The sequence below is a fragment of the Protobothrops mucrosquamatus genome, unplaced genomic scaffold, assembly GCF_001527695.2.
Source record: "Protobothrops mucrosquamatus isolate PMUCROS unplaced genomic scaffold, P.Mucros_1.0 scaffold49, whole genome shotgun sequence".
NCBI classification, from domain to species: Eukaryota; Metazoa; Chordata; class Lepidosauria; order Squamata; family Viperidae; genus Protobothrops; species Protobothrops mucrosquamatus.
This window is the reverse complement of record NW_015386431.1, coordinates 298,130-308,066: the sequence shown is the minus strand read 5'-3', so window position 1 is coordinate 308,066 and position 9,937 is coordinate 298,130. Positions and strand designations below refer to the sequence as shown.

Genomic DNA, 9,937 nt, shown 5'->3' with positions numbered 1-9,937 from the left:
AACAGGCCGCAGGGCCGCCCCCACATCGGGCCGCCCGGCAGCCGCGCCAGGCCGTTAGGCCGCCATGGCCTCGTGTTGTAGGTCTTCCCAAGGCCGCCGAGCTGCCGTCGCGTCAAGCCACTGGCCATCGCCGCATCAGGCCGCCGCCGCATCCGGCCGCCGCTCTTCCTGGCCGTTAGGCCCCAAATCGTCCGGTCGGCGATTTTCCCAGCCGCCAGGCCCCAAGTTCTCCGGCCGCCGATCCTCCCGGCCGCCAGGCCCTGAGTCGACCGGCCGCCGATTCTCCCGGCCGCTAAGCCCCGAGTCGACCGGCCGCCGATTTTCCCGGCCGCTAGGCCCCGAGACGACCAGCCGCCGACTTCCCTGGCCGCCCCGCTCTACTCGCCAGGCCTCTCCGACTTCTCCGCCAGGCCTCTCCGCTCGGCTCTCCGCCTCTCCACTCTCCACTCGCGGCCCCGCCCAGGTGGTCCCACGGTCCGACGCGTCTTCTTCGCTCGCCGACCCTCTCCTCCTACCACATCTGAAGGGCAAGATTGGAGAGCTATAAAATAACCATGGTAAGTTATCCTTTGGTATGTTTATCATGCAAAATAGCTATTAATGAATAAGCTGTTCCAACCCTCTTCCTTCTCACGTTCCCCCTGATGGCTGAAGGAGTTAACTTAAGTGAGGCTTGTAGATTGAAAAAGGAGTAATTGAGCAGGAACCAGTGCAATAATTATTCTGTAACCATACTGATTTCTCTGAACATTTCAGGAGTTACTTCCCACTTCTTGTTTAGGAACATAAAATTAAAGAGGTTTCTGATCTCTCTTCGAAAGACATCTGTTTTTCCCCTCTTACAACTGATTTGTAAATTATTTCTTAAAGTAGTCAATAATTTAAAATATTTCCTCAGAAAGTATCATTTGCTTTCTGTATAGAGATGATTTTTCAGCCTCTGAACAAACTTAGATTCCATAGAATCTCTGGAAGTAAATGTCCTTTTCCATAATCTTTGAGAAATAAATTGGTTCTTTTAACATTTCTGTTCAAATATCTTCTGCAAATGATGGAAGTAAATATAGTAACAACTTGCTTTCATTATAAATGTATTTAAAGTTTGTTTAAATATTTTAATATGATTTTGTTTTATTTTATTTAAACAATGTATTTGTAAGGTAATTTACAAAGTGGTAGATTTTGTAATCTAGCATTTTGTAAATTACATAAATATATCTCATGTGTTATATACAATAATTACAATCTCACTATTTAAACTGCAAATATAAAAAGGCCAGCAGCTGCTATTTTCCAAATTTATATGCAGCACAATTTAGTCAAACTTTGATAGCAGTAAAATATCTGCAGAAGGTTTTTCTTTTGTTTTCCTTATAAAAAAATCAGCTCTCATATTTATCTATCTAAGGCAGACATGTCAAAGTCGCGACGTCATGTGATGTTGCGTGACGTATTGGAACTTTTTTCCTATTGCCGGCAATGGGGTGGGTGCAGTTTCATCGTGACGCATCCAACCTGTAGGCGGCAGTTTGACACCCCTGCTCTAAGGAATAAATTTTTGAGGGATGAGAACATTGGCTCACATTGGTTACTCACACCAAAGAGTGTTTCATAATAATTTAAAAGTTTATCTAACTCTTCATCTAATACAATTTTAATGCTTGTGAAGGTGCCTTGACTTGCCCCCAGAAATAAATAGATGATGACCAGTTCAATTATTAATCAGTAGATATAACTATAAACTTTATGAGCTTTTGAACAAATTTCCAAATGTTAATATTTGACTTTGAGGTACAATATATAAAAACTGTGTTGTAATGTTAAAGTTTTTTGAAGTTTTGAAACCTAATTAAACATGACATGCTTACCTCATGCTGATATCACTATAGAAGTGTATGTGATTTAAATTGCCAGAGAAAATTTTCAAATTTCAGAATCATTATATGAGGATTAGATTTGGAAACCTGCATTTTAGTCCCATTGCAAGTAATTCTTTAAGCATTAGAAGCAGGACCTTTTCAATGGTGGCCCCTGAATACTTAGCTGCACCATATTAAGATTGTGCCTAAATTTGAGTAAAATGTGAATGCTTTTCTCTTTTCATGCCTCTCTCTCCCCCTCCGGTTTTTAAGACTGCTTAACTGTATTTTATGCAGTTTCTAATATTAAACCTAATTCTAATCTCTACAAATATTATTGATAGAAGTAAAATATTTTTAATATCTCTGTAGGCTCCCTACCAACCTATTATACAGAGTGCTCATTACTTTTCATTACTAAATGTTAATCTCCGCTGTTAGCCAGATCTCAGGAATCTTTAAAACAAAAACAAAAGAAAAAAGTTTTTTAAAAAACATATTAATATCGTCGATGTTTTAAGAATTCTGGTGGGCAAATAAGATCAGTACTGAACATTCTGAACACTGGAAATATTAACTAGGTGCTTTGATTTTTTTGTTAATTATTCATATCTACATAAACATATCTACAAAGATTTGCTGTGTTAACAAATCAATTTTATCAGAAGTACAGAATCCTGTGAAGGGCAAAATTAAATGGGAGATGCATAGATCAGTTTTCATTCCACACAAAACTATGGTGCAACAAAGAAATTCAAAGAAATCATTGTGCATCTACTGTAGGTATAGTAGTGTTGTTTAAAATATCTGGAGAACATCATGTTGGAAAAGGCACTGTTTCCAATTATCTTTCCCTGTGCAGTTCAACATAGTTGTATTTTTTATAACTTTGAACAGAACATATGAGATTCTGCATCAACTGTGAGACTTTATAAAATTTCATGTTGGCCACAAGATCATGAAAAATGTAGTAATAGCCATTATAATGTATTTCAGAGATAAGAGCTATAGGAGTTATGAGTAAAGCAGCCAGAGAGAAGAACACAAGGACAGAGGCAGGAAAAAAAACCCACCGAAAGAGAAAACAAGCAGACCAATTTCTTGAATGTCATTCTCTCCAGAAGTTAGACATATGCTGAATTATGATTATTCAGGGTATAGAATCATAGGAATTGTAATCTCAACACAACTGGTGAATGTCAGTTTGGGAAATAGAATGCAACAATGGTGTCCTTTGCCTATATTGCAGCTTTAAGTTATCTACTTGAGGGTCAGACCAATGTTTTGTAAACTAATCCTATTGCTACTTCCTGGCTAAACTGTACCAGTAAGAATTTCAATATCTCAAGAAAGAGGCCCTGACAATGTTGTACTAGCTGGATGATTAGATGGATAATTTAACTTTACAAGAGAGTGGCATTAATGTGCTAAGCAAGTGTGCTTTATACCTCTTTATATTTCTGCAGAATAGGAGTATCCATAACATTTTGAAAAACTGTAGTGTAAAGTTACTGTGCAAATGTATTAGTCAGAACACTATAAAATGATCTGGGAAAAACTATAGCTCAGATTTGGCTGTAATGTTAGTCATGGGCATCCAATTTACAATTTCCAAAAAAATTGATTGGTATTCCTCTCAATGTAGCTAGTATTACTACAATCTAATGGGGCTGGATCAAGGAATAGTATGTAGGTTAGATATACAACTAATAGTTACATTCAAGACAAATTTCTGACATTTGTGCTCCTTATTTGAAATTGCTGAGTATGTTATTTTCTATATGTAATTATCTCTGGAAAATTATTTAAACTTAATATTATCCTTTGCTACATTGCAGGATATAATTAGTTTTTATGTAGGAATTCAAGGTCATCTAGATAGAAATATTGAGAATTGCTGCAGTTTTTGGTGCAGTCTAATGTATCAACAGCCATATTTTCAGAATTGCACAGTTGGACAGTTCTTTCAAAGTATGATAAATATAAACAAAGAGAGGTTTTGAAGAGAGAAGAACACTAATAAAATATCCAAATAATGAACATTTGCATGGTTTGTATGAACACTTTACTTTAAAAGAAATAAAAGATTGTAGCTTCAGTTTCTATGATGGCTATGTTCCTATATCACGATAGGTGATGGTTTAACATTACATCTATGTGCCTAAGCAAGCTTTAAGATTTTCTCTTCCACTTTTCTTTTCATCAGATCTGATTAACTCTTTCTAGATTTAACTGTACTTTATTTGAAAGGTCACAGTTTCAAGCAATGGTTTCTAAAGATGACATTTTTTAAACAAAGAATAATTAAGATAAGCTGTAAATGAAAAACAAAAACTTTTGCTCTCTTAGAGTCCATGTCATACGGGGAGGGGCAGTACATAAGCTGAAACTTGAGCTAGATTGGTTCTGGTCATAGTTATATAAAACGAAGTTATAATAATAATTTAGTATGAATAGCAATTACTGTGAAAAGTTTGGTGATCAAAATTAGATGGAATGTAAGAGTCTGTTTTGTTGATTACATGATTAAAATGCTATTAAACAAGAAGTTTTGTAGTCATTATATTGTTCACAATTAATATATAAAGACCTAGAGATCACTGGAGCCTGTTCACTTGCATTACAGAGCACACCCCATCTAGGTTCAGACTCATGAGCCCTCCTCAATAGCAAATTGGATTAGGCCAGTCACTTTTGTTTATAGTTGCTGTTTTTGATGAATATCCACTTAGTATTACAACACATCTTGCTTTTTCTTGAATGCTGTTCCCACTTTCTGTGCATTGCTGACATCCTATCCCCCTCAATTGCTATTAGAATTTAAAGTACCGTAGAATGTATTTTAGACACAGAAGGTACAGATTGGAATACTTAATTCATTAGAAAGTCAGTTCTGCCCAGAGAGGTCTTAGGAAATTGTTGATTGTGTTCATGTACTCAAGCATTTCCATCAGTCCCATCTTTGATATTCTAATAAACCAAACCTCTGAAACTGTCAGGAGTGCATACAGAATTCTCTGATCTGATGTGGAGGATGTGATTTTGTCATAAAACACCCTTCCATCTGAGTGTTCTGACCCCTCCCCCCTAGCCTGTACTATCTGTTATGTATTGAATATATATAAAGTTGTGTTAATCCCTGCTAAAGTGAAACTAATTTAACTCCAACTGCTTGTGAAGCTAAAATGAAACTAATCTTTAGATGCCCCTGACTGTTAACTCCAACTGGAGGGAAACTTTGAACATTTATATTTGGGTGGGTTTTTCAAGTATTGTGATTGGTTAAGGCCCTGTGGGCTCAGAGTATAAATTACAGGCAATTGCCTGCAGTTCTCTAGTTGTAGTTTGAGTCAATAAATGATGCTGTAACTGGTCTGTTCCTTGCCTACTGAAACCCACTACACAATAGTGACGACAAAGGTGGGATGCTGCAGAGGAGAGGATCCCCTCAGCGTAGTTGTCATAGAGAGGCCACACACCAGCCTCATAGGATTGGACTGGTTCGAGGCCCTGGGCATCAGGGTGATGGGCATCCATCAAACACAAATAGCTAATCTAGCAGCAGTATGCCAACAATATGCTGACATATTCAGCACAGAGTTGGGACAATACAAAGGGGCATCCATTTCACTCAACCTTGATCCGGCAGTAACTCCAATCTGATTAAAACCACGCAGGGTTCCTTTTGCATTGAAGCAAAAAATTGATGCAGAACTAGACAAGCTGGTACAGCAGGGAGTGCTCCAGCCAGTGGACTGTAGCCAGTGGGAGACTCCAGTAGTGACTCCAGTTAAGCCTAACGGGGATGTCCGCATCTGCGCAGACTACAAGTGCACCATAAACAAGGCACTACAGCAACATGCTTACCCTGTACCAGTAGTGAGCCACATCCTCGCTTCGCTCCAGGGAGGCCGAATCTTCGCTAAGTTAGACCTTGCCCAGGCTTACCAGCAGCTACCGGTAGACGACACTACTGCAGAAGCACAAACAATCGTCACACACAGAGTGCATTCCGCATGCACTGCTTGCAGTTTGGGGTAAATGTAGCACCAGGATTGTTCCAAAGTATTATGTAATGAACACTGAAGAACATTCCCGGCATCTGCCCATATTTTGATGACATCCTGATCGCGGGGGAATTAGCGGCAGTCCTGGCGGAACTCAAGGAAGGAAAAGTGCCAGATCGCCGTGGAATCCACAGAATTCTTGGGTTTCCGCATTGATGCTGCCAGAATCCACCCATCTGACCCAAAGCTAAAGGCAATTCAGCAAGCCCCCACACCAAAATCCAAGGGGGAGCTACAAGCATTCCTGGGCTTACTCAATTTTTACCACTCCTTCTTACCACATAAGGCTGCCCTGGTAGAACTGCTACACCACCTACTGGACAAAAAAACGCCCTGGGTCTGGTCGTGCACCCAAGACAAAACATTCAAGGCAGTAAAATCATTATTATGATCGGTCTCCATCCTAGCTCATTTCAACAAAAACCTACCAGTAACACTAGCCTCTGACGCTTCGCCATATGGCAGTGGGGCAGTACTAAGCCACAGGATGCCAGATGGTAGAGAGGCACCCATTGCATACTATTCTAGAACGTTATCATCGGCTGAAAGGAACTATGCCCAGATAGACAAGGAAGCCCGCACCATAGTGGCTGGCATTAAGGAGTTCCACAACTTCTTATATGGACGAACCTTCACCATCTTTACAGACCACAAACCTCTGTTTGGTCTCTTCACAGCAGACAAACAGACACTACAGATCCTGTCACTGTGAATGCTATGATGGTCCATTTTCATGGCTGCATACTTATAACGGCTAGTCCACAAGCCAGGTAAGGAAATGGGCCATGCTGATTCTCTCAGCCAACTGCCTCTACTGCAGACTGATCCAGACCCAGACCCAGCTTGTCATATCCTGGCGATCCAGGACCTGCCTGAAGCACCCCTACATGCAGGGGACGTTGCAGCTGAAACCACCACGGACAGAACGCTTAGTCGTGTTCTCAACTGGGTGTTAAGGGGATGGCCAGAGACCTGGCCAGGCCCTGAGTTCCATCACTATGCTTCTCGGAAAAATGAACTGTCAGCCCACAATGGATGTGTGCTGTGGGGCAGCAGGGTCATCATTCCACCCAGTCTTTGCTCCAGGGTGCTGGATTCCTTACATGAGGGGCACCCAGGAATTGTTCGAATGAAGGCTCTAGCCAGGAGCTACTTGTGGTGGCCAGGCCTGGACAAGGACATTGAGAATCAAGTAAGGAGTTGCCAGGCCTGCCAAAAACTTGACCGGAGATGCCACAAGCACCAGTGCACCGCTGGGAGACCACACATGCCCCATGGTCTCACATGCACATTGACTTTGCAGGCCCCTTCCAAGGGCAGGTGTTCCTAATTGTAGTAGACAGTTATTCCAAGTGGTTGGAAGTGGCACCAGTCTCATCGATGACAACAACCAGGGTCATCCAAGAGTTGCGCCGGCTGTTCGCCACACATGGTCTGCCAGATGTAATCATGTCCGACGACAGGGCACAATTCATGGCAGGAGAGTTTCAATCTTTCCTCAATGCCAACATGATTTGACACGTAACATCCGCTCCATTCCACCCCACGACCAATGATTAGGCTGAATGAATGGTCAGGACCACAAAGGAGGCGCTCAAGCGGATGATGACTGGGGACTGGAACCACCGCCTGGCGAACTTCCTCCTGTGTCAACACACAACTCCCAGTACAGCAACAGGTCACAGTCCAGCGGAGCTGAGGTGGGGCCACTGGCTCACCACAAAGCTTGACAGACTTCACCCAGACAGAGTAGCGGCAGAGATGGCTCAACCAAAGCCCCCCAGGAACTTACAGCTGGGTGAATTGGTCTGGGCCAGGAACTATGGAAGTGGGGCACCTTGGGTGGCAGTTAGGGTAACTAAGATAACGGGGCTTTTGTCATACGAGGTTATTCTGGAAAATGATCGTATGGTCAGATGCCACATTGATCAGTTATGGCATCGGCAGGCTGGGTCAGTCCCAGATGAGGATCTCAAGGTTTTATCAGACACACAAGAGAACTGTTTTCCTCCGAGTTTGCCTACATCACCTGTGTCCACCTCCCGGGAAATGGAGGTACAAAGGGCCGTAGAGCTGCTGCCACTCACGGGCGACCTAAACAGCCATCACGACTCTGTTCAACTGGAGATGGACAATGCTCCACTTGAACAGGACTCTCCAATAACATTGCGGTGGTCCACCAGGATCCCCGGGCCCCTGGCCTATCTCAAAGACTATGAATATTGAAAAGACTGAGGATGATAACTATCCTAGGGGAAAGGGCTATTATGTATTGAATATATATAAAGTTGTGTTAATCCCTGCTAAAGTGAAACTAACTTAACTCCAACTGCTTGTGAAGCTAAAATGAAACTAGCCTTTAGATGACCCTGACTGTTAACTCCAACTGTTTTGAAGGGAAACTTTGAACATTTATATTTGGGTGGGTTTTTCAAGTATTGTGATTGGTTAAGGCCCTGTGGGCTCAGAGTATAAATTACAGGCAATTGCCTGCAGTTCTCCAGTTCTAGTTTGAGTCAATAAATAATGTTGTAACTATGCTGGTCTGCTCCTTGCCTACTGAAGCCTACTACACAATACTATCAGAATTGAACATTTGTTCAGCGGGGAGAAGATATCTGTCTTACTCCCTCCCTTGGATGGGGCTTTTTTACATTATTAGAAGTGCTGATGCTGAAGGCCTCTTCTTTTTCTAGCCCTTCCTCTTTTTGTTTTGGACCTAATTTAGGCAAATTGTCTGACTCCTGATTCTGAGAAGAGAGGGAGTCAAGAGTATGGCCAGATGCTTAGACCAATTTATTTTATTGCTTGTTTTTTGGATTCTTGCCCAACTTGATATGTAATGTCTAGCTGACAAGTTATTAGAGATGCCTTAGTTGACATTATAAAATGATCTCTCAAGGAGAGGACAAAGCCTTCCCAGGTAAAAGAGGCAAGTAGTCCCCTTTTTAGGAAGACTGTCCTGGATCTGAAACTGGAGCCAGTTTGACCTAGTGGTTAAGGCACCAGGCTAGAAAGCAAGAGACCACGAGTTCAAGTCCTGCCTTAGCCATGAAAGCTGGCTGGGTGATTTTGGATTGGTCACTCTCTCTCAGCCCAACTCACCTCACAGGGTTGTTGTGGGGAAAATAAGAAGAAAAAAGTGTGTTAGATATGTTTGCTGCCTTGAATTATTTATGAAAATAAAGGCAGGATATAAATAAATAATGAAATAAATAGTTATAGTTCACCAGAATTGATTAAAATGATGAGTGGCTGCTCAGCTTCTGGCAGTGCAGAGGAAGGATTTTGATGTATTTCAAAATTATTTTGGAGCAGTCTAAGGGTTAAGACACTTATTAACCTGTTTGTTAATATTTTTGTGGAGACTGAGAGAATAGTGGTATGACTGCTGATTCTCCTTGATCTCTCAATGTTTTTTGATACCATTGCCAACAGTATCCTTCTAGATTGCCTGAGAGATTTTGAAATTTATTTATTATTAGCTTTATTTATATGTCAGTTATTCCCAAAGATTTTAGAAATAGGTAGAATGACACTGCTGTGGTTTTGTTCCTATCTCTCAGATTTCAGGTGGCATCAAGATAATAATAATAATAATAATAATAATAATAATAATAATAATAATAATAATAATAATAATAATAATAATAATAATAATAATAATAATAATAATAATAATAAAGTTGGAAGGGAACTTGGAGGTCATCTAGTCCAACCCCCTGCTCAGGCAGGAAACCCTATACTATTTCAGACAAATGGCTGTCTAGTCTCTTCTTAAAAACTTCCAGTGTTGGAACATTCACCGCTTCTGGAGGCAGGTTGTTCCACTGGTTAATTGTTCTAACTGTCAGGAAGTTTCTCCTTAGTTCTAGGTTGCTTCTCTCCTTGCTTAGTTTCCATCTGTTGCTTCTTGTCCTGCCTTCAGGTGCTTTGGAGAATAGCTTGACTCCCTCTTCTTTGTGGCAGCCCCTGAGATATTGGAACACTGCTATCATGTCCCCCCTCGGA

The 9,937-nt window shown here is 41.3% G+C and overlaps 1 protein-coding gene across 1 annotated transcript in view; it reads left to right on the top strand.

The window, feature by feature from the left end:
• Positions 1–9,937, top strand: part of TRHDE (thyrotropin releasing hormone degrading enzyme) — a 261,694-nt gene that overhangs the window by 35,148 nt on the left and 216,609 nt on the right. The gene's annotated exons all lie outside the window — the stretch shown is intronic.